The sequence below is a fragment of the Dermacentor andersoni genome, chromosome 11 (genome assembly GCF_023375885.2).
Source record: "Dermacentor andersoni chromosome 11, qqDerAnde1_hic_scaffold, whole genome shotgun sequence".
NCBI lineage: Eukaryota > Metazoa > Arthropoda > Arachnida > Ixodida > Ixodidae > Dermacentor > Dermacentor andersoni.
In genome coordinates this window covers 75,966,279-75,990,595 of record NC_092824.1, presented here as the reverse complement: position 1 = coordinate 75,990,595, position 24,317 = coordinate 75,966,279, and positions in this window count along the sequence as shown.

Below are 24,317 nucleotides of genomic sequence, written 5' to 3'. Positions count from 1 at the left end.
TTCACACAACCAGCCACACTTTATCAAAAATTGTATGTCTGCTTGCCTACACACCTAGAAAGCATCAGCGACCTTGGTCAAACTTTCAAGAGACAGAACAAATTACCCGCTCGTGGCTGTTCGTGATTACGGATCTTGCACGCCGAAGCATCAGAATGTGCGCAGTGGAATTTACTCATGGTATCCCGGAAGTAATCGCTGTATTGCTGCAGCTCACAATTCCACATGATTTTTTATCACTGTCCGAATGATGTACTTTGCTGGCATAATGCGTAGAAGAGAGCGAGAAAACTTATCCAGTGGTGTCTGCCCAGTAAATGCATATGTTAATACCAACACCGCATGCATAAAAATCGTAGGCAGGGTGTTTCCAAAAAGGAGCACCACAAATCATTATTTTCGGTAAAGTCGACGGTAGAGTTTAGGATAAGCAATCGCCCAACACGTTTAGCTTATAAGTATTTTTCCTCAAGGTAGAGTTAAAATTCTAAGCTTCAAACCATTGGTATAGCTGTACGTTTTTATTATTGTCCATCAAGTAGACCCTTGGTTGACTTAAGTAATTCGTTTAAGATACGCTTACCAAGAAAAAGTGTAAATGGTCATCTTTCGATTTTTATCGGCTAGCTTGGAAGTGACCACTAAATGTACACAAGACAGTGAAGCAAGACATTCGTCGACTTGAAATGATCTCTCTGCTGGCGGATTCCCGTGGCTCGAGGAGCCAGTCCCGCTGCAATTCTGTGTGCAATTGCGGGCTTCATTCCCGCTCGGAGAAACACTTTTTTGTAGCGCGTACTCAGCAACCGAAAGCTCTATCGGCACATTTTCACGTCGCTCTATATTTTCTTATTGACACTTTTCATCTAATTATAATATTAAAGAAGTTTATTAAATAAGACAATATGATCAAGCGGAATGACCAAATAATTTGAGTATTGCCAAGCGACGGCAAACAACATTACGTTGGCTCTATCTAGCTACATGGCATTTGCACATATTAAAACTCTGGCTAAAGTTAGCTCAGTCACCCGGTATACTTTACCGAGAAAAGCGTTTCTAGCCTTGAAAAAGACAAGTCCACTTGTCGAAGCGTTGGGTACGGATTTCACCTTGTTCTCGTTTTGTTCATCGTCTTGGATTTCCATGTCCCGATTTCACCGAGTTTTCTTCGTACGTAATCAAAGCGAGACAAGTCCCCGGAAAGATACATCCGGGGTGTTGTGTTTCCGGTCTTTGTGTTCCATTTGGCAAAGTCCGCTTACAAACGACACTGTTTTTCTAATTTTCACGACAGCTCTCTTCGCGCTCCCACTTTTTTATTGGTATTTGTTGCCTTGTCGAACTTGGCATTATAGCTCATACTCCTGCTCTAACTTGTGTCTCGAAAAATTATTGTCCACATCTGAGTGGAGCGGTCAAGAAAAATAAAATACTCCGCGTTGAGGCTTCTCAACCAACAGTCCACTGATAAAGTGTTAATTTTATGATCACCTCATTTTAGGTTCGGGCCGCTATTTCCAATAGCGTGAGTATATAAACTGCATCTCCGAGAAAACTAGCGTTTCCTGACTGAAACGAAGCGAAACATATAAAGCTTTGGCAGGCACCATATAATCGTGAGCATCACTGCACTACGATTATTTGTTCCACCATTATGTTCCTTATAAGCTCATTTATTTACGTGAGGTCGAAATAACTGAAAACTCGAATATATTCGATTCGCCATTAGAAATGCTTTCTGAATTATCTTTGTTTGCCTGCAATTATGCGCAGGAGTTATGGTAGGTTGACAAACCAAGACCACCAAAACGCGTAGGGGTACATGTGCAGTAACTCCGCCACCGTAGCCTTCCCTTATTTGCCAAGAGAATTTGTACGGGAATATAGGTGAGGACATAGCGAAAGAAATTTCAACAAGAGCGGACACTCCTATAGAGCCCAGCGGCCGAATTGACTGTAGCACACCAAGCGGATGTTATTGACTCCTTCCGGTTTCGGGCGCGCGCGTTTTGAACACCAGTTGGTACACGCCGCGCCGGCTCCGCTGCTCGGCGCGGCATTCATTTCTTTTTTTTTTTTTTCGCTTCTGCTGAACCTCGCGTGGCCTTGGCGTGGAATCGTTTCATTATTAAGTGGAAATGATTGCGATTGACCTTTACAAGACTGCGCCGAATCTGTCAAGCGCAATTTCATAAAGAAAACGGAAGACGCCTTCTGAAATGATGAAATGTTTATTTTGCTCCATATAAAGCTCGTTCCGGGCTTCAAATTCATGCAAAGTTGTAGCACCAGGTAAGCAGCAGTCGTTGCCGTACGAAGCTCCACCGGATGCCATCATCTGAAAGAAAGTAAATTACAAGCACGTATCATTTTGGTATATTGAGCGAACAGGAGTATCGCGTGTAGAGGCGAAACGTGCGTAAGTGGTGAATGAGTGGCATTACAGATAAATTCACTTTTACGCACATTTCGCAGCAAAGACTCCTCCCAAACACTGCCATGAAATCTGAACATCCGATTTTCAAGCACCCCTCCTTTCCCGGGCATTATTTCCTGCACTTTAACTGCACAAATACAAGGGTGACTGCGCGTTTCCAAACAACTTGGCCTCAGTCGACACGACGGTACTCCAAGTACACAAAGGTGGCTACAACACAGGCTCAGCCAGACCACGTTACACGCTCGCAGAATGCCTTCTAATCGCACTCAAGTCAGACTCGTGGGTGCAAAGCCTGTTTTCAGTCGCTCAGAATACATAAATGTCATGTTCTTGACCTCCTGCGTGTTATCTTTTACGCGTCCTGCCGGCGCATGCAACACTCCCGTGTTATCACTCTCGGCAATCGCTCGTCGGGTTTTCGAGAAGCGTCAGTACCGAAATAAGGTATATGTTGTTGCAGGGTTATAAAATGCGTCGCAGACTTGTCCCACTAAAATCAGTACACGCAAAACTAACTCACTATGGCCGGCTTGCTTTTTTGCTAACAGCTTCACAACCCCAGGCGCGGCGAGCAAGCCTCAAGATATCCCAAAAAGGTACCAAATAAATTACAATACTTTTTCGGGTCAGAGAATGCGTCACGAACTTCTACCAGTAAGATTCAGTACACACGAAACTAACTGCGGCACACAGCCGAGCTGCTTTTCGCTAACTGCGCCACTACGCCGAGCGCGGCCACTGTGCTTGAAAAGTACCCCAAAAAGTTGTGAAATTAGTTACAATAATGTCTTGGGTCAGAGAAAGCGTCAAAACTTGTCCCGGTAAGATTCAGTACACGCTAAACTGCGTCACACGGCCAAGGTGCTTTTCGTCAGAAAGCCAGGTGTGGCGAGCGTGCCCAAAAACTACCGAAATAGGTTATAATTATGCTTGGACTCATAGAAAGCGTTGCAAACATCTCCCAGTACGAGTAATTAACTCATTAACTATAGGCTTGGACTGCGGAGCTGTTTTTCGATAACTGCGTCACTATATAGGTTCAGTTTTGTGCAGCCTAAATGTGCTTGAAGTGCGTTGCAGACTGTCAAAGAAAATTCCTCACCTTGCTGTAGTCCAGTAGTGCAGCGGTGCCGTGTCGAAATGCATACGGAACACAAGAGAACGCCTGGAGCCCAAACAACGGGCTACATCCAAAAGAGACGGGTCGCCGAGCACGCGAGCTTCACATGCGCAGCCGGCCTCGCTCACTCGTGCGGCTTGTCTGGCGCATGACGTATGCAGGCGCGTCTGGCGTGCCGCTAGCTTGTTGCTAGGCAACGCAACAACAAGTTGCAAAGTATAAGTTCATGTACACGCAAAACATTTTCACTTTTAGTGGGAAGGAATAAAAAAAATAAAACGTTGTCTGGAAGTTTATTTCACATTCTTTTTTTCTGATGCTTGCGTCAACTAACGGATGGTGTTGAAACTAGGCGTAGCGTGTTTCCTGTTGCCAGTTTTTGAAGAGTGTCCCCTCTTGTTGAATTTCTTTCTCTATGGTGAGGATTTGTCACGGCCCAGCGAATACATTATGTCGCTAATTATCGCCATATGGAACAGGCATCGAAACACCGTGAATGGAGCCGAAGTGGTAGCTATGCCATTGTAGGACTCTCATTTCAGCAATAGCAATGGCACTAGGTTTTCCTGTAATTTTTCAAACTACAGAGCTCGGAAATACCAATAAACATAGGTGTTTAGAAGGCCAGTGACGTATGTAGTCCCATGTAGCAGTGAACCTATTTTAAAGCTTCGATAATATTCATGACGGTCGCGTTTACCCACGAATATCAGCGCTCTATTTTAACCGTTCTACGCGTTTGCATTCTTAACCTCAATCCGGCTTTGAGATGCTTCGGAATAGGTGCTCGCAGTTTTGCCCTTCTAAATCATAATGCCGTTGTTACAAGGGCATCCCTAGTGACATCGCTAACCGCGGTTAGCTCGGTTATACAGCAGGCTAAACGACGGTTAGGCGGCTACCTGCGCTCAGTGTGACAGCGGTTGCCGTTAACCGTGATCAGGACAGTTATACCGCAAGAAAACCGGCGGTTAGCATGCTAACCGCGGTTGACACCAAACCAAGCTCGGCAGCGTGGCCTGGGAGATGTGGGACGACGGATCTATCCTCGGCGGACTGCAGCGCGGGGTCTTCGCAGTCGGCCTCCGAGAAGCGTGTCAGCTGGCCCGTCTCGACAACGGCGGCACCGATATGAAAGTGGGAGGACAATGTCTCGGCAGGTCGCTAGAACGTCGGGATTGCCCGCCTGCACGCCTTACAAATAAACAGTAGTGGCTATTTATCCTTGTCTGCCACAAGAAGTACTCGAGCTTAAGATACCTAACGCCTTAAAGAACGCAAGCTTTATTGGGATAATTAGAGGCATTCATTTTTTTCCCAGTGCTGTAAGGGAATTGTACATGTTCTCCAATGATTCTGAGGACAGCCCGTGCGCCTAATACTTCTTCTTTGAGGTATCTGATTATATTTCCTATTCCTGAAATGCTTCAGTGTAACGTAACGTTAACGATTATTACCTCGATGCTACGGTAACCTTATCCTTGTAACAAGGGTTGTTCACCTTTATTTACGGAATTAGAGTTCGCTTTTTCTTCTTTATTCTCCTGTGCTCGCGTGATTGGTTGAATAATGTCATTATTTTCACCTATTACTGTTTAGCGCCAGTCTATTGCTTGACTGTTTATCCGTGAAAGACAGTGTCATGTATTTTAAGATTTCTGTTGATATTGTAGTAACTTAATGATTATGCAGTTCTAAGGTATTTCTTATAATCTATGTGATGCGGTAAATCGAATGCTATATATTTGCCGAGTTTCTTGTTCTGGCTTTGGCAATAATTAAACGGAACGCTCCGCCTTCACCTAAAAGGGCTAGTTTGCGTTGGCCCGATAAAACTGCACGAGCGATTGCGGCCTATAATGGTTAGGGCGTCGGGCTGCGCTGCTGTGGGACGAGATGTCCATCTAGCCCGTAATTCGTCTTTCTTTGTTTAAGGATGAGCTAGTTAGTTAGTTAGTTACGGGGTTTTACGTGCCAAAACCACTTTCTGATTATGAGGCACGCCGTAGTGGAGGGCTCCGGAAATTTCGACCACCTGGGGATCTTTAACGTGCACCTAAATCTAAGTACACGGGTGTTTTCGCATTTCGCCCCCATCGAAATGCGGCCGCCATGGCCGGGATTCGATCCCCCGACCTCGTGCTCAGCAGCCCAACACCATAGCCAAAGGATGAGCTATTCGACAGGACAGCAGCAGCACTCAACAGCCACAATCAGAAAAGTCCAGTAATATTCGCGTGGAAAACATTGCTTTAATTTGATGACCTGCAGACTGAGCGCAAGTGTTTCCATCGATGGAATAAACTGTGAAGTGAGTGAACTTTAAAACTCGCAAAAAAGAAAAAAAAAAGATATGTCAAAAGCGCTATTAGTAAGCATGGATACGAAGTGCATAACGCGGTGACTTGTACTGTTTCCTACATAATTTAGTTTTAAACTGCGTGTTATAGGGACCAGAGGTAATGTGCTCAGCAATCTAGTCTACGCGCCCCCCTGTTGTCGCTTGCGCGATGTCGCTTCCGGCTGTTTGTTGCAATTGTCTGTTCTGTCGTGCGCAGTTGTCGGAAATCTAAGCATTTCCACAGCGGTTTTCGGGCTGTGGCGGCAATGGTGATTTGAGCGGTGGTCGGTATCCAAGATGCGAAGAAACACCCGTGCCGCATCTAGCGTCCCAGACATTAAGTGGCCATTATAGCCAGGGAGTGCTAGACAGAGGCATCCAGCGAATCCTCTCGCCGGCAGAGCTCCAGCCAATCAGCACCGGTCGAAGTGAACAGTGCACTGGGTGTATACACTTACAGAGTATTGCTCCTCGCTGCCACATGAAGCCTACACGAATATGCGACAGATACAGCGCTCATCGTAGCGATGTATAACGACATCGTAGCGGTGAGTTGGAACGCACACTGCTTTTTCTTTTTTTTCATACTGTGAAATGCTTAGATGATGCAATAACAGGCGCAGTCGTAGAGCAGCGCTTTAAAAAATAATGGTGTCCGATAATATGTGAGCAGATATGTAAGAAAAAAAAAAAGAAGCCCTGAAAAGTGCATTTCGCTTTATGTTAGTCACCACATTGGCAGAATAACTTTGCTAAATGCATGGTGCGTACGACAGTTTAAGATTAGTGTGTGCTTTGCTTTGCTCCAATAGAAATAGCTTCACAACCGCCGGGGTGGCTTAGCGGCTATGGCGCTTCGGTGCTAAGCACGAGGTCGCCGGAGAAAATTCGAGGCGTGCTGGCTGCATTTCGATGAAAGCGAAATGCAAAAACACCCGTGTCCTGTGCCTTAGGGGCCCGTTAAAAATACCTTGGTGGTCAAATTATTCGTGAGCTACCCACTACAGCGTGTCTAAATCAAATCGTGGCTTTGGGACGTGGCAGCTTAGAATTCAGCAATTAAAAAGTAGTTTCAGTATAATATAAATATTTTTGGAAATAGCGGGTTTCATTCAAAAGCCAAAAAAATTCTTGTATCGCAGCGTGCGATTTAGTTTTGAATCACCAAACATGTGCACAGCAAAGGTAAAGCTAACTTCAGCGGCTAAGAGCGGGCAACGGTAGGTTACTGGCGAATAATGCCGGCGAGTCGTGGTCTCCTACTTTAGTGTCGTATTTGGCCGTGAAATAACAGGCACAAACCCAAATTGAAGAAAAGCTGCGTCAATACGACAGAGCGAAATTTCGCTTAGAAAAGCCTCAGTTATTAAAGCGTTGTTTTTAATTATTGTTTTGATACAGCTTATAAAGTGACTCAGATGTTGCTGTGTCGTTCTTTTTTTGTTTTTTATGAAGAGACTAGGCCGGGGTTCCGAAACAGAGAAACCGCCTGCATGACTGGCTGAGATGCCGTCCTCTCTTCAGAAATATGGATCTTGGAAGATACTTATATTTTCATCGCAGGAGCGAATTATTTTTGCAATGCCGTCATATATATTCGTGATTCTAACCCACCTTGGTAACGTGCGCATCTGCCGTTAAAACCGTAGCTAATGCGTTACGGACAATAACATACTCCTGAGATAACAAGCCCCTAAGCATTTACGTACTTTGCGGAAACATTATACTCCCAAGACACGAAGCACTATTAGTAACCAATTATAGAAAGATGTTTCATATACTTGAATTGGAGGAATTGGATAGATCAGCAAACGCCACTCCAGGAGTGGGAATGTTTTTTCGACGCTTACGCTTTCGAGTAGCTAAAAGTAGTGTAATGACGGGGATTCCCACCCTGCGGAAAGGAGTAGGAACGGAATGGCGCGAGCTGTGACGCAACTCTGGTTGGCACTTGCCAATCTGTTCAATATTAGCCCAATGTAATATCATCGGTGTTTAAGAAAAGTAGCATGGGCAAAAGTACTGTCATTGCAGTTCTATGGGGCCACTCTCCCGTTATGATCACCTTGGAGTTTTTGCGTGAATAATATATTGACATTTCTTACGTCCTTGTAGCGGAAGCTCAGCAAAGACAATTGAAAGGAACATCTGTCTCACACAGTGCTAGCGCTGTGTTTTCGGATGTGTTTCTTTTGTTGTCTTTGTGCAGTTTGCGCTACAACAAAATAAAATATGCCGTACAAAGGAAGCCCTTATAGCTATCCTCATATTGACATTGTCCTACTTGCTTAAAATGTAAGCCCCATCCAGACAGCCAGTCACACTTTAACCAAAAATGCAGAGAAAAAATAGTCCATGATTCTCTCGTTACCTAACTTTACTTCTGTTTGCGTACACTCCTAAAAAGAATCTATGCTTTTGGTCAAACTTCGAGGGGACAAAAAATTACTTGCATGTGGCTGTTCGTGATTACAATTCTCGCGTGCCGAAGCACAAGAATGTGCGCAGTGGAATTTACTCATTGGATGCCGGATGTAATCACCGTATTGGTAGAGCTCACGATTTCACAGAATTTGTTATCCCTATCCAAATGATGTACTTTGCTGGCATCATGCGTAGAAGAAAGTGAGAAAAATTATCCAGTGGTGTCTGCTCAGTAAATGCATATATTAAGCCTGACTCGTCTTGCATAAAAATCATAGGCAGGGTGTTTCCAAAAAGGAGACTCGCACAGCATTATTTTCGGTGAAGTCCACGGTATACAGTTTAGGATAAGCAATCGCCCAACATGTTTAGCTTATAAGTATTTTACCTCAGGGTAGGGTTAAAATTCAAAGTTTCAAACCATTGGTGTAGGTGTACGTTCTTATTATTGTAGATCAAGTAGACCACTTCTTTGATTTAAGTAATGCGTTTAAGATACGCTTATCAAAAAAAGAAAATGCAAATGGTCATCTTTCGCTTTTTATCAATTAGCATGGAACTGACCACTAAAGGTAGGCAAGATAGCGAAGCTAGATATTCGTCGGCTTTAGATGATTCGTTTGCTGGCATGTCCCTCTGGCTCGAGTGGCCAGGTGCGCGGCAATTTTGCGTGCGATTGCGGGGTTTTTCATACTCGGAAAAAGAACTTTTCTTGTAGCAAGTACTAAGCAACACAAAGCTGTACCGGCAGCTATTCACGTCGCTCTATGATTTTCTTATTCACAATTTTCATGTAAATATAACATTTGAGAAGTTGATTAATTAAAACTAATCACATTATCAAGCGGAATGCAAAAAATAATCTGAGTATCGCCAAGCGAAGGCAAAAGAAGATTACCTTTGTTCTATCTAGCTACGTGGCATTCGCATATTTTGAAACTCTGGCTAAAGTTAGCTGGGACACCCTGTATATTGTGCCGAAGAAAGCGCTTGTCGCATTGAAAAAGACAAGTTCGCCTGTCCAAACGTTGGCTCCGGCTTTCAACTTGTTCTCATTTGGTCATCGTTTTTATTTCCATCTCCCCATTTACCCGTGTTTTCTGCGAATGTATTGAAGCGAGACAAGTCCTCGAAAAGAAATATCCTGAATGTTTTGCTTCTCGTGTTTGTGTTGTATTAGGCAAAGGCCGCTTACAAACGCAACTTTTTTTCTTATTTTCACGACAGCTCTCTTCGCGCTCTCACTATTTTGTCAGTATTTGTTACCTTGTCGAACATGGCATTATAGCTCATACTCGTGTTCTAATTTGTTTCTCGTAAAATAATTGTCCGCTGCTGAATGCAGGCGCGTATAACAACAAAATAATGCGCATTGATGCTTCGGATGCATTAGTTCACTGATAATGTCTTCATCTTGTGATGAGCTCATTTTACCTTCATGGCATACCCTGACTGAACAAAGCGAAATATATGAAGCTTTGGCACGCGCCATGTAATCATGAAGATCACTACGACATGACTATCTATTCAACCATAATGTTTCTTATAAGTTAAATTATTTACCCGAGGTCGAAACAGCAGAAAAGTCTAATATCGTCGATTCGCTTTCAGAAATGCTTGCTGAATTATCTTTGTCTGCGATACAAATATTTAGAGAAGCTATGGAAGGCTGACTGACCAAGTCTACCATAAGGCGTAGGAGTACATGTGCAGTTGCTCCACCCCCGTAGCCTTCGTCCCCGCCCCATTTGAAAGGGGTACCTATACCTTGTTGACGTTGCGGCGAATGGAGCCGAAATGTTAGCCATGCCATTGAAGCAATCGCATTTCAGCAACAGCAAGGCCGCAAGTTTTCCCTGCAATTTTTCAAACTACAGTACTCTAAGCTGCCGATAAACATCGGTTTTCAGAAGCCCGGTGATGATATTTCACATGTAGCAGCGAATCTACCTTAAATCCTCGATAATGTGTTATGACGGTCACGTTTACCAACGAATATCAGCGCTCTATTTTTAACCGTTCCAAGCATTGGCATGAGTTTAGTTGAGTGGTTGTAGGCTACTGATGGGATTGGCCTTGCAGTTGCTACCTGCAATTGCTCCACCGTAGCGACACTTAAAATACATAAATCATATAAATCAGACACAGACCTCACAACTACACGTAGTCACTTCTAAGGTCACCATGTGGAGGCCAAATCCGTGTCCCGCAGGTAAATTAAAAGAAGGCGAGAAACCTCCTTCCTATCTAACTGGTTCCTGCGCGGGAAAACAATGTCCTGAAGAGAACTCTAAGGAATTCCTGTTTTCCTGAGGGACCCGAATAACACACTCCTTTCCGCGTTATACAGAGTACAACACATAAGGTAATTTTCTATGTCACTGCACACACCACACGTTGAACATCATGGAGCCAACGCCAGGCCAGTCTTATACATCCACGCAGGGGTACGAGCAGAGCCCGTGCGAATGCGGAGCAGTAAAGTGGCTTGGTTTCTTTTGAGACCCTTGGTCACACATGGCTTGTCAGGTGGGCTCCACAAAGAATAGAAGTGTCACGACACCGCTTCACTGAAGAGTCTTTTGTCCTCTTGAGGCACTTTTCTCAATGGATACCCCGGCAGTGGAGCCTTGGACTAGGGCACCAACCCTGTGATTGCAGACACAAGAATCCATCAGAAGATGGAAGAGGCCGTCTGAAGCCGCGAAGATCTCTTTTCTAGAGCCCAATAAATGTTTTCCGATCCCCGACAGCGCTCTATGGGCGAGGCTGTCCGCCATCTCGTTGCCTATGACACCTATGTGCGAGGGCACCCATTGGAATTGTATGGAGAAGCCTTTGATACGAAGATTTTGCACCGGCTTTGAGGGCGATGCTTCCACTGTATAACGCACTGTTCGTCGGTCTCCTGCGTTATAGCTTACCTGTACTGGGTGGGACCGGTAAGACCAACCTCCGTGCCCTTCAGTCTGTACAAGCTCAAGCTCTGCGAATCTGCCGTGGTCTTCCAAGATGTGCATCCATGGCAGCAACAATAGCCATCGCGCATGACCACCCTATCAATACGCATATTCATGTCGACTCCTTACGGGTGCACATCAGGCACTTCGCCCGACTTCCATCGCATTATGTCGCCTCCCTTTCTGCCGCTCGACCTCGTTCAGCGTTTAGCAGGATTATTGCCGCCAACCATAGAACTTCACTGTGAAACTTCACGCCTGCAGCAAGACCATATCTACCTGCTGTGGTCCCTCCATCCACTCCAGGCTCTTCTTGGTATTCCCGGTATCAAAAAGAAAACGGAGATGTCATCTTTCGCCCTCAAATAAACCGTGCATTCATTCCTACATGACAAGCACAAAGAACGCATCCACGTTTACACGGACGGTTCTGTCTCCTCTAATGGTTCAGCTGGAGCAGTGGTAATTGCCGCAGAGTCTGTTACCCTCGAGTTCAAGACGTCTCACGTTGCATTATCGACAACTGCAGAACTTGCAGCTATCCATGCTACTCTGGAATCTATTGGTCACAAATCATCACATTGATGGTCCATCTTATGTGACTCGAAGGCAGCTCTCCAGTGTCTGGTATCCCCTTTCAACCACGGACCAAATGCGCAACTAGTCGCAGACATCCGACTACTCCACCATCACGCAATCAACAAGGGGCACAACATCATCTACAAGTGGATACTGGGTCACTGCGGAATTTCGGGAAATCACAGGGCGGATGACGCCGCCCGATCGGCCCACGATGGTGCCCATGTTATACTGATACCACTGTCACGAACAGATGCAGCCACAAGTCATCGCTCCCTAGCCCTCGAGATTACGCAGAATCTGTGGAATACCAGCGAATTCACGAACGCACGTCTCAACCGATTGGTTCCACGTCTGCAACTCCGTCCTCCACCAGGGTTACCACGAGCAGAAGGAACACTTCTGTGCCGCCTGTGGCTCGGCGTGGCATTCACGAACTCCTACTCATTCCGCATTGGAATGGCCGACAGCCATACTTGCGACACCTGCGGCTGCAAGGAGACTATTGAGCGCCTACTTCGTGACTGTCCCCGTTACAAAGTGCCAAGAAAAGTGCTCGTGACCGCGCTCGAAAAACTGGAGAATCGCCCCTTTACAGAAGAAAGCTCTAGGACACTGGTCCAGACGGGCTTCGGCACCCAAGGCCCTAAGAATTTACTGAAGTTTCTAAGGATATGCGAATTGTGCCACCGTCGGTGAGTGTTGTAGTGCGTGGTATCGCGTTACTGTGTGAATTTTCTGGTTTCCATTTTTTCCTCTTCTTTCTCTTTTTATTCACTTTACCCCTTTCCCCAGCACAGGGTAGCCAGCCGGTACTTACACTGGCTGAGCTCCCTGTGTTTCTTCCCATTTGTCTCTCTCTCCCTACAGGTTATGTGTTCAGCAATCCTGCCTACACGCCCCCCTGTTGTCGTTCGCGCGCTGTCGCTTGCGACTCTTTGTTGCAATTGTCTGTTGTGTCGTGCGCGATTCTCGGAAATCTAAGCCTTTCCACAGTGGCTTTCGTGCTGTGGCGGCAATGGTGATTCGAGCGATGTCCGGTATCCAAGATGCGAGGAAAAACGAGCGTAGCATCTAGCGTCTCAGACTGTGGGTGGTTATTATAGGCAGGAAGTGCTAGAGAGAAGCATCCAGCCCGTCTTCTCGCTGGTACACTTCCAGCCAATCAGCAGCGGTAGAAATGAACAGTGCACTGGGTGTACACTTGCAGAATATAGCTCCTCACTCCCATATGAAGCGTACACGGATATGCGACACTTATAGCTCTCATCGCAACGACGTTTAGCGACATCATAGCGGTGATTTGGAACGCACGCTGCTTTCTTTTTCTTTTATTTTGCGAACTGTAAAACGCCCAGATGGTGCAATAACAGGCGTAGTAAGAGAGCAGCGCTTGGAAAAAGAATGGCGTCTCGTAATCTGCCAGCAGATATGACAAAAAATAAAGAAGCCCTGAAAGGTGCGTTTGCTTCAAGTGTCTCACCATATTGGCAGAATAACCTTGCTAAATGCATAGTGTGGGCAACAGTGTAAGCTTAGTATGTGATTTGCTTACTTCAATAAAAATAGTTTCAGACCCGCCGCGGTGACTTAGTGGCTATGGGGCAGCGCTGCTAAGCACGAGGTTGCGGGATTAAATCCGATGCGGGGTGCCTGCATTTCGATGGAAGCGAAATGCAAAAGCGCCCGTGTACCACGCATTGGAGGCACGTTGAAAATTTCTTGGTGGTCAAAATTATTCCGAAGCTCACCACTACAGCGTGTCTCATACTCGAATCATGGCTTTGGGAGGTAAAACTCTAGAATTCAACCATTAAAAAATAGTTTCAGAACAATTAAAGATTTTTGGATATGGCGGGTTTCATTGAAACGGCAAACCTTTCTTGTATGGCAGCGAATGAAGCAGTGTCTGCTCAGTAAATGCACATTGTAAGCCTAACACGGCTTGTATGAAAATCATAGGCAGGGTGTTTCCAAAAAGAAGCATCACAAATCATTGTTTTTGGTGAAGTGGACGGTACAGTATAGGATATGCAATGACCGAACACGTTTAGCTTATAAGTATTTTTCCTATAGGTAGAGCTTTAATTCGAAAGTTGAAACGATTGGTGAACGTGTACATTTTTATTATTGTTGATCAAGTAGATCACTTGATCACATGTGTAATGCATTTAGGATGCACTTATACAAAGAACCTAAATAGCGATCTTTCCCTTTTCATCGACTATCGTGGAACTGACCACTACAGGTATACAAGATACCGAAGTTAGATATTTGCCGGCTTTAAATGCCCCGTTTCTTGGCAGGTCCCTGTGGCTCGAGCGGCCAGTCCCGCGGCAATTTCACGTATATTTGCGAGCTTCTTCAACGCTCGCAAAAACACTTTTTGTAGCAGGTACTGAGCAACAGAAAGCTGTATCGGCAGTTTTCACGTCGCTCTATAACTTTATTATTGACACTTTTCATCTAATTATAATAGTTGAGACGTGTATAATTAAGACTAATCACATTATTAAGCGGAATGAAAAAAATCTGATTATCGCTAAGCGAAGGCAAAACAAGATTACCTTGGTTCTATCTATAGCTACGTGGCATTCGCATATTTTAAAACTCGGGCTAAAGTTAGCTGTGACACCCTGTATATTGTGCCGAGCAAAGCGTTTGTCGCATTGAAAAAGACAAGTTCGCCTGTCGAAACGTGGGCTCCGGCTTTCAACTCGTTCTCGTTTTGCTCGTCGTCTTGAATTTCCATCTCCCGATTTCCCCGTGTTTTCTCCGAAGGTAATGGAAGCGAGACAAGTCCCCGGGAAGAAATATCCTGAGTGTTTTGCTCATGGCATTTTTGTTCTATATGGCAAAGGCCGCTTACAAACGCAACTTTTTTTTTCTAATTTTCACGACAGCTCTCTTCGCGCTCTCACTATTTTGTCGGTAATTTTTACCTTGTGGAGAGAGAGAGAGAGCAAATGATAAAGGAAAGGTAGGGAGGTTAACCAGGACAGCCCGGTTGGCTACCCTACACTGGGGAAAGGGAAAAGGGGACGGAAAGATTAAAAGAAGAAGAGAAAGTCTACTGGGTATATCGTTCGGTCACTCAGTCCGGATCACAAACGCTGACTCAAACCAGTAGCCTTCAAATATCGCAGCAGAGCTTTTGTGGCCTTTTGTAGCTGCGATATGCGAGGCCATGGTCCCAAGATCTTCTTCAAGGTGAAGGGTGTTCTATGTAGCTGATTGAGAGCTGTGCAGAGGTCATGTCTTTCGTTTTGAAAAGATGGGCAGTAGCACAGTAGATGTTCTATAGTTTCCTCGGCACCGCAGGCATTACAGTTGGCGCTATCAGTCATTCCAATCAAAACCGTATATGCATTGGTGAATGCGACGCCCAAGCGTAAGCGGCACAGCATTGTTTCTTCATTTCGCAGAAGCCCTGGTAACAGCCGCAGTTGCATAGAGGGGTCGAGGGAATGCAATCGTTCTTGGGTGAATTCAGGTGTGTGCCACTTCTCTAATGTCATACGGTGTGCTACCTTGCTTAGGTGTTGGGCTGCGTCGGTCCGCGATAAAGGTACAGAAACAAGGGTTGCTCCTTCGTGTGCTTTCCTAGCAGCTTCGTCAGCGAGGTCGTTGCCGGAGATACCGCAGTGGCCAGGCAGCCACTGAAACACGACGTCGTGTCCTTTCGCTATCATACGATGGTGCATTTCTCGTATCTCCGGCACTAGTTGTTCACACGACCCGCGACGAAGAGATGACAGAAGACATTGTAAGGCCGCCTTCGAATCGCAGAATATTGCCCACCGATTAGCGGGTTGGTTGTTAATGTAATCAACGGCACCTCGGAGGGCAACAAGCTCCGATGCGGTCGATGTTGTCATATGAGAAATCTTTTATCGGACGCTAATTGATCGTGATGGTATAACCACTGCGCCGGTGGAGCTGGTCTGAGTGGAAGAGCCATCCGTATATATGTGGACTCGGTCAAAGTAGAAAGTGTTCAAACAATCCAGAGCTGCTTGCTTCAGGGCCAAGGTAGGCAGGTCGGTCTTCTTCCTTATCCCTGGAACCGTGAGACGCACTTGAGGTTGTTCTAAACACCACAAAGCTGAGGTTGAACGTGCTGAGGGTGTGAAGCCCGATGGTAGACAGGCACGATGGATGCTGACCTCGTTGGAGAAGGACGCCTGTGGTCGTCGTTCTGGCAGGCAGGCAAGAGAGCTTGATTGCATGCGTGAAACATGACGAACATGGGCCCTAAGCGTGTCGATGCTAATGTAAGTCGCGATCGGATGGTCTCGAGCCATTATAATGGTTCCTGCTGTTGAGGCGCTCCGCGGAAGTCCTAGGCAAACACGTAGTGCCTGTGCTTGCACGCTCTGTAGTTCTCGAAGATTTGACTTGCATGTTTTAGCAAGCACGGGAGAACTGTAACGTAGCAATCCGATGAAAAGTGCTCGATATAACTGTAGCATGGAGCCCACTGAGGATCCCCATGTTTTCCCGGCGATAAACTTGAAGACATGAACAATAGATGTGAGCTTCTTCTTCAAGTGGGCAACATGAGGGCTCCAAGAGAGGTCCCGGTCCACAATGACACCCAAAAACCGATGATTTTTCTTGTAGGAGATAGGCTGGCCATTAATGCACACTGGATAATGAGACATTGGTTTTCGTGTGAAAGCGACTAACGCACATTTTTCTGTAGAGATGGTAAGGCCTTGTGTGTGAAGATAGTGACATGCCTGTGTTGCTGCTTTCTGTAGCCTTGCGCGAACCTGCAGACGAGTGACCGCTGATGACCAGATGCAGATGTCGTCGGCGTAGATTGAGACACTCACTGTTTCCGGTAGGGATTCGGCCAGCCCAAGAAGCGCGAGGTTGAAAAGAATAGGGCTTAGAACCCCACCTTGGGGAACTCCTCGGCATGTGTAGTGGTCGGTAGTGAGACCATCTTCCGTACGTACGAACATGGACGTTTGTGTCAAGTAGTTTCTGATCCATCGATATACTCGCCCTCCTAGTTCAATTGTCAAAAGTGCGTCTAGAATGGGTTTATGGGAAACGTTGTCGTAAGCGCCTTTCACGTCCAGAAAGAGCGCTACTGATAATCGTTTCCAAGATTTTTGCTGTTCTACAGATGACACTAAATCGATGACGCTGTCAATCGATGAACGGCCTCGTCGAAATCCCGCCATAGAATCAGGGTAAATCTTGTGGTGTTCTAGGTACCATTCGAGACGCATGAGGATCATGCGTTCCATGAGTTTCCCGACGCAGCTTGCAAGTGCTATAGGCCGATACGATGCCAGTTCGAGCGGCGACGTTCCTGCTTTTAGTAGCGGTACCAGGCGGCTGCGTTTCCACTCCTGTGGGACGACACCATCTTGCCATGAACTATTAAAAAGGCTGAGGAGTTCTTTTCGTGCTTCTCGGCCTAGGTGGCGCAAAGCAGTATATGTTATGCCATCGGGCCCTGGTGAAGACGAACACCTACAGAGCGCAATAGCAGCTTCTAATTCTTCCATAGAGAATGGAGCCTCCATGCTGGTATCTCGTGGACCGGGGATGTCGCTTAAAGCCATGTCAGGGACTAAAACTGTGCCGCCGGCGATTTGCGCGCAAAATTCCTCTGCAACGTCGATCTCGCGGCGGTTTTGATAGAGAGCGAGGGCGTTAAAAGGGTGTCGTTGCTGGGGTCTTGAGCAAAGACCCCGTAGGGTACGGCACACACGGGACAATGGCTTGCGGGGGTCTAGTGACTCGCAAAAGCATTTCCATCTTTGATCCGCTAGCTTATCCATTCGGCGTCTTATCTTCTTTTGCATGCGCCGAGCTTCTCTGAGGTCAAGAATTGACTTTGTGCGCCTGTACCTCCTTTCAGCACGGCGGCGTATTGTACGAAGCCTTTCCAATTCAATGTCATTCTCTGTACGCTTTTTCGAATGTGTGAAGCAACGCGTGCAATCTTGCATTGCGTCTGCAATTATGTCTTCTAATCTGCGTGCGGTATGTTTCTTGCAGGTGTCTTCTACTCGATCTTGAAAGACTGACCAATCGATTTGACGAGATACATCCGGTAATGCGGCGTCTAGACCATTGATTCTCACATAGGTCGGAATATGATCACTTCCATGGGTTTCAATATCAGTGAACCACTGCACGCTCGAAGTCAGGCAACGTGACACCAAAGTCAAGTCAAGGCAGCTACTGTACGTTGTTCCTCGCAGAAATGTCGGACTTCCGTCATTTAGAAGACACAGGTTGTGGCCTGATGCAAAGGATATTAGTGACCTGCCCCTCGAATTTATCCTGGAGCTTCCCCATATATGGTGGTGAGCGTTGAAGTCCCCTGGTATTATCCAAGGACCGGGAGTAGTAGCCATAATATCTTCTAGTCTTTTGCTGTCAAACTGACTTGTTGGGGATAGGTAGACGCCAATTATAGTAAAAGACAGCCTCTTCTTTTTCACACTAACACAGACGTATTGGTTACCGTCGTGTGGCGCTACGGGTTGCGAAAAATACGTTAGGTCCTTGCGAATATAAACCAGAACCTTACTACTACGGGCACACGTTGTTGAAACAAAAGGTTCATATCCTGATAGTCTTATGGAGGCTGATAAGTTCGGTTCACAGATCACCAGTATAGGAAAGTGGTAGTCAAACACGAACTGTCGAAAATCCGAAATACGTGACCTTAGGCCTCTCGCATTCCATTGGAATATGGAGGCACTTCTCACATCATCCCGGAACGATCGCTGTTGCTGTCGATGAGCCATGGTTCTGCTGTAGAAGTTCTCAAGCACTGGACTTCTGAAGGCTCGCTAGAAGCGGATTGATGGCATCCAGCACTTGCAACGCACTTCGAGCTGTTGGTGTCTTTATCTTGTCCAGAAGAACACGAATAGCACTCACCAGAGAGCTGATCATGACAACAATTTGTTGATCTTGGTCCGTCAGTTTTTCAGGAACATTCGAAGTGTCCCTTGCTGTAGAAGTCTGATTTCGCTCAGTAGGAGCATGTAGCCTCGGGAGTGCGGGCCACGCGTCAGCAGCAGGGCTGTTCGTTGCATCTTTGTCCTTTGAGCTGACTGCGTTTGGCCTGGGTGGAAGAGTGGGTGGCAGTGTACGTGGTTGGCGCTCTGCAGAGGCTTTGAAGGTTCGTGATCGACGTCGGCGACGCGATCGTCGCCGCCTAATAGATGTTGCTGCTTCTCGGTGAGACGAGTGGTCTCTAACCATTTTCCTCAATATTGCCATTTCCTTGCGAACTAACGGGCATTCATTCGAGGAGGCATCGTGAGGGCCGCTGCAGTGTGTGCACTTCAGCACACTGGCTTCGCACGTGTTAGTGGTGTGGGGCCCAGTGCAGCGAGAACAGACGGTAGTGTTCTTGCAGACACTACTCACATGCCCAAACTTCATGCACTTCCAGCACTGCAGCGGTTTTGGTATGAAGGGGCGAACTGCGTGTCGGAAGTGGCCCACTTTTACATGCGATGGTAGGGATTCGCCTTTAAATATGATTTTGACACACCGTGACGTGCCGAGACGAAACGCGTTTGTGATGATGGTGTTTTCTGTAGCTGGCTTGATTAAGATCGACAGATCGGAGTCGGCAATGGTCTCATCAACATCGTAAATTACGCCACTACTGATTTGTTTGCCCAGCGGAATATGAGGGCGGACTTTCATCCCGTCAAGTTCCGTGACATTGCGCAAGGAGTCCAACGCAGCCGCGTGTTCTACGTCAATTGCTAGGACGTTCTTACGGGTGTTCACTCTGATGTCTTTGATTTCATTCGGAACCAGTGCCTCTAGATGTGAAGACACGGCTTGCCTGTTGAGGCGTCTCAGGTTGTCAGTAGCGAGAACTGGCGTGAACAGGATGGTGAGCTCCTCGGTATTCCGCGAAGATCTCACGGTGGACTCACTCGAATTCGAGGATGCGCTGAGAAACCTTCGTTTTGCTTTACGACTCCGCACCAGCTCGAAGGCGTCGTCACAAGAATCTTCACCGCTGACATAGTACTGCATGGTGTCGTCGCTGTCAGTGTCGCTCTCGGTGCCGTTGCGCTTCCTGGAGGCAGCCGTCGCGGGCACTGCCGAGTCCGGCGGACGCGCGTGAGACTCCATCTCCATCACAGTTAAGGAGGAAATAGCAGTTCACTGGCAAAGTCTAAAAAAATATCCACAAAATAAGTAGAGCTTGAAGACTCGGTGTTCTGCCTGAAAGGCACTTCGTCTTCCTCCAACTAGGGATACGAAGTGCATAACGTTGTGAATTGCACTGCTTTCTATATATTTTCTTTCTTTCTTTCCTTCGTTCGTTCTTTCTTTCTATTGCTAAAAATACAATGGCGGGGGCGAAGATAAAAGCTGCAGCGAGGCAGCTTGAGGTGCCCTTAGCCGCCGTGTTACATGGTGGCAGTGAGTTGCGCAATGAACTGTACGCAAAAAAAACGTAACATATAAATATGAGTACAATCATTATTCCATTGAAGATAATTTTCTATAGGGGAACAAAGAAATTGGATAATGACAAATATGAAAAATGAAGTTAGTACGTACCACCACATTACATACACTTGGCCTTACGCAAATAAATTTAGTTTTATCTTCGTTATAGGGAGCAGTGGTCATGTGTTAAGGAATTCAACCTACGCGCCCCAGTGTTGTCGTTCGCCCGCGATGTCGCGTCCGAGTGTTTCTTGCAATTGTCTGTTGTGTCGTGCGCTGTTGTCGGGAATCTAAGCATTTCCACAGTGGGTTTCGTGCTGTGGTGACAGTGGGGATTCCCATTTTGGTCGGTATCCAAGATGCGAGGAAAGACCCGCGCCGCATCTAGCGCCCCAGACCTTAAGTGTTTATTATGGCCAGGAAGTGCTAGAGTGAATCATCCAGTCAGTCTTCTCGCTGGTTCAGCTACAGCTAATCTGCAGCGGTCGACATCAACAGTCGAGATTTATTCTGTCCACTTACAGAATATTCCTCCCCGCTCCCTTATGAAGCGTACACGAATATGCGATAGGTATACCGCGCATTGTAGGGGTGATTTCGAAGGCACGCTGTTTTTCTGATTTTTCTTTTCCATTCTGTCAAATGCTCTGATGGTGCAATAACAGGCGTAGTCAGATAACAGCGCTTGAAAAAAGAATGGTGTTGGCTAATCTGCCAGTAGATTTGAAACAAAAAGGAAGCCCTGAAAGATGCGTTTCACTTTATGTAAGTCACCATGTTGGCAGAATAACTTTACTGAATGCATGGTGTGTACAACAGTGTAACATTATTTTGTGATTTGCTTTGCTCCAATAAAATTTTTTTCAGGTCCACAGCGGTGCCCTCAGCGGCTATGGAGGGGCGCTTCTAAGCACCAGGTCACGGGCTTGAATCGGAGGCGCGGGGGCTGCATTTCGACGGAAGCGAAATGCAAAAAAGCCCGTGTACCGTGCATTGGAGGAACGTTAAAAATCCCTTGGTAGTCAAAACGATTCAGAAGCTTCCCACTGCAGCATCCCTCATAATCGAATCGGGGCTTTAGGTCGTAGAGCCCTAAAATTTAACCTCTAAGAAATATTTTCAGAAGAATTAAAGATTTTTGGAAATGTTGGGTTTCATTGAAAAGGCAAACCTTTCTTGCATGGCAGCGTGCGATGTAGTGGTGAATCACCGAACACGTGCCCAGCAAAAGTATAGCTAACTTCAGCGGTTAAGTGCGGGAAACTGTAGGATACCGGTGACCCATGACGGCGACTCGTGGTCTCCTAAGCTAGTGTTGTATTTCGCGGGGAAATAACAGGCTGAAAGCCACGTTGAAGAAAGGCTACGCCAATAGACAAAGCGAAACTTCGCTTACGAAAGCCTCAGTTATTATGGATTTCTTTTCCATTGTCGTTTTCAAGCAGCTTATAAATTGACAGATTTTGCTGTGTCGTTCTTTTTTTCTGTTTTTTATGGAGAGACTAGCCCGCGCTTTCGAAAGATGGAACCACCTGCATGACTGGCTGAGACGCAGTCCTCTCTTCAGGAATATACATCTTGGGAGATACTTGCGTTTTCATCGTAGGAGCCAATTATTTTTGCAATGCCGTCGCATATATATTGGTGATTCTAACCCACGCTGCTAACTTACGTATCTGCCGTTAAAATTGTAGCTAATATGTTCCGAGCAAAAACATGATGGAAACGTAGTTGGTCTCGGTCTGGAGTAGCTCCAAGCAGACCTGCTGCCGCGTGGGCATGCGGGTCATGTCAGACGGCTCTTTGTTCTCCTGGCCCTCTGTGTCGAACACTGTGGCGAGTTGTTTTTCAGGCGTGAGGCTGATGTCAAGGACAGAGACAGACTTGTTGGCCGAGACCCGCCTGCGATGTCGGGAGCTCTCGGGGGAGAAGGGCACGCTCTGCTCAGCCTCCTGCGCCAGCTGCTGGGCAAGGCTCTCGCGCATCTTGCGGCACTTGCTCTCCGAACGGGGTGCGCGGAGGGAGGGCCGTAAATGAGTCGCTGCTACCATGGGGGCCTGGTACTCGTAATAGTAAGCGCCTGCCAGGAAACACCGGTCATGTTGAATGCTTTCCCCAAACCACCCAGACTTGACTACTTGAACTTTGGGGCTGATGTCCGTTGGCACTACAGGTAATACAGGATTGGAGTCGTCGACCACAAGGAAGTGGCAGCCAGCGTCTGTTGGCTCCACCACATGAGCCCCATTTGCGAGGGCACTTCTTCCATGTGTTGGCGCTCATCATTTGCGAAACCTAGGAAGGCCAGCTGGAGACCCCTGAAGGCTTCCAGGCGAAGCTTCATCATGGACTCTGATGTAACCGAGAAGTCCTTTTCATCTCGGTGGGCCCATGTTTCAAGCAACCACTCCTTCATGATAGGAACGTCCAGAACACCATATAGCTCATATTTGGCGCTGGTCACAGAATCAGGCACACAATGCGTTACATTCCTGCTGGAGAACTTGTCCCGCACACTGGCTCCGATGTAGTGCGACAGCAGGAGCAGCTCACACAGTTCAGTCCGGGACTTGAAGCCAGTAAAGACGATGAACAAGCAATCCATGGTAAGGTTGTAGATGGGCCGGCATTTGTCAGGAAAGGCATGCTTGTTTCAGCACACTGGAGAACAAGGAGAGAGCTAAGCACCAGGGAGCGCTGCTTCAACTGCTCAAACAGGGGCCCCTCAAAGCGCTCGACAACAAAGACTGTGAACCGATCACCAGCGTATTCTGCTCCCGACTCACTATGCACCACCGGCAGACCCTGGCACTTCGCGGCTTGCTCGAATTTATCAATTATCCTTGAGCGAACGCACAAGACATATCCGCTGTTTGGTGTATCCTCGACAGCTCAACGCTCAACGCGACAACGTCGACGGCAGCAGAGCTCGCAGCGCTCTTTACTGCCCTTCATCTCATATCTCATTGGTGATGAACCGCCACACAAGTGGACGGTATTCTGCGATTCGAATGCGGCACGGCAGTCTCTACTGTCACCTTTACGACGCGGACCGCACGAACAACTAATATTTCATATTACAGAGACGTTACACCATATAAGTGATGCAGGCCATGAATAACCTTCCAGTGGTTTCCAAGTCACTGCGGGATTACCGGCAATGAACGGGCGGATCAAGCTGCCCGCTCAGCACATACTGAGGAGCACCACGTCCCAATTGCACTTTCTAGAACTGATGCAACACGGAAGCTCCGCCTACTTTCTCAGCAGTGCACCGCGTCGCAATGGAATGAGCCACATTTAAGAAATACGAGACTGCACTCACTTGATCCCACATTAAGTCTTCGAGCACCATCACAGCTTCGCCGTAGAGACGCCGCGTTTTTATATCGACTGTGGTTGAGCGTTGCCTTTACCAAAGCCTATGCATTCTGCATAGGGATGACCGACACCGCAACCTGGGACCACTGCGGCCATGAAGAATCGATTGAGCATATTTTGTGCGCCTGCCCACAGTACAGTCCACAGAGCGAATGCCTTCACCACGAACTTGACCAGCTGGACGACCAACCATTATCGGAAAAAAGTATTTTACACCATCGAAAGGACCTGCCGTTCAGAAGAAGGCCGTACAAGCACTATTGCGCTTTTTTCGATCTGCCGGCCTTGGTGAACGTCTTTAACTGGAACGCCTCTTGTGTGTGTGTGTGCCTCAGTGCGTGCGTGTCTTCTTTTCTTTTTTTACGTTTTCCTCTCTGTCCTATTTGTAACCCCTACCTCCCATCCCCAGTGTAGGGTAGCAACCGGAGACTGATATCAGGTTAAACTCCCTGCTTTTCCTCTTTATCTCTTTCTCTCTCTCCTCGGTGTTCGATGTGGTTGGGAGTATACCAGCGCTCCAAATCTTAAAAAAAACGTACCACGGGCAAAAGCGCAGTAATTGTTCTATGGGCCAATGCCCCATTATATTCACCATGAAATTTTGCCTGA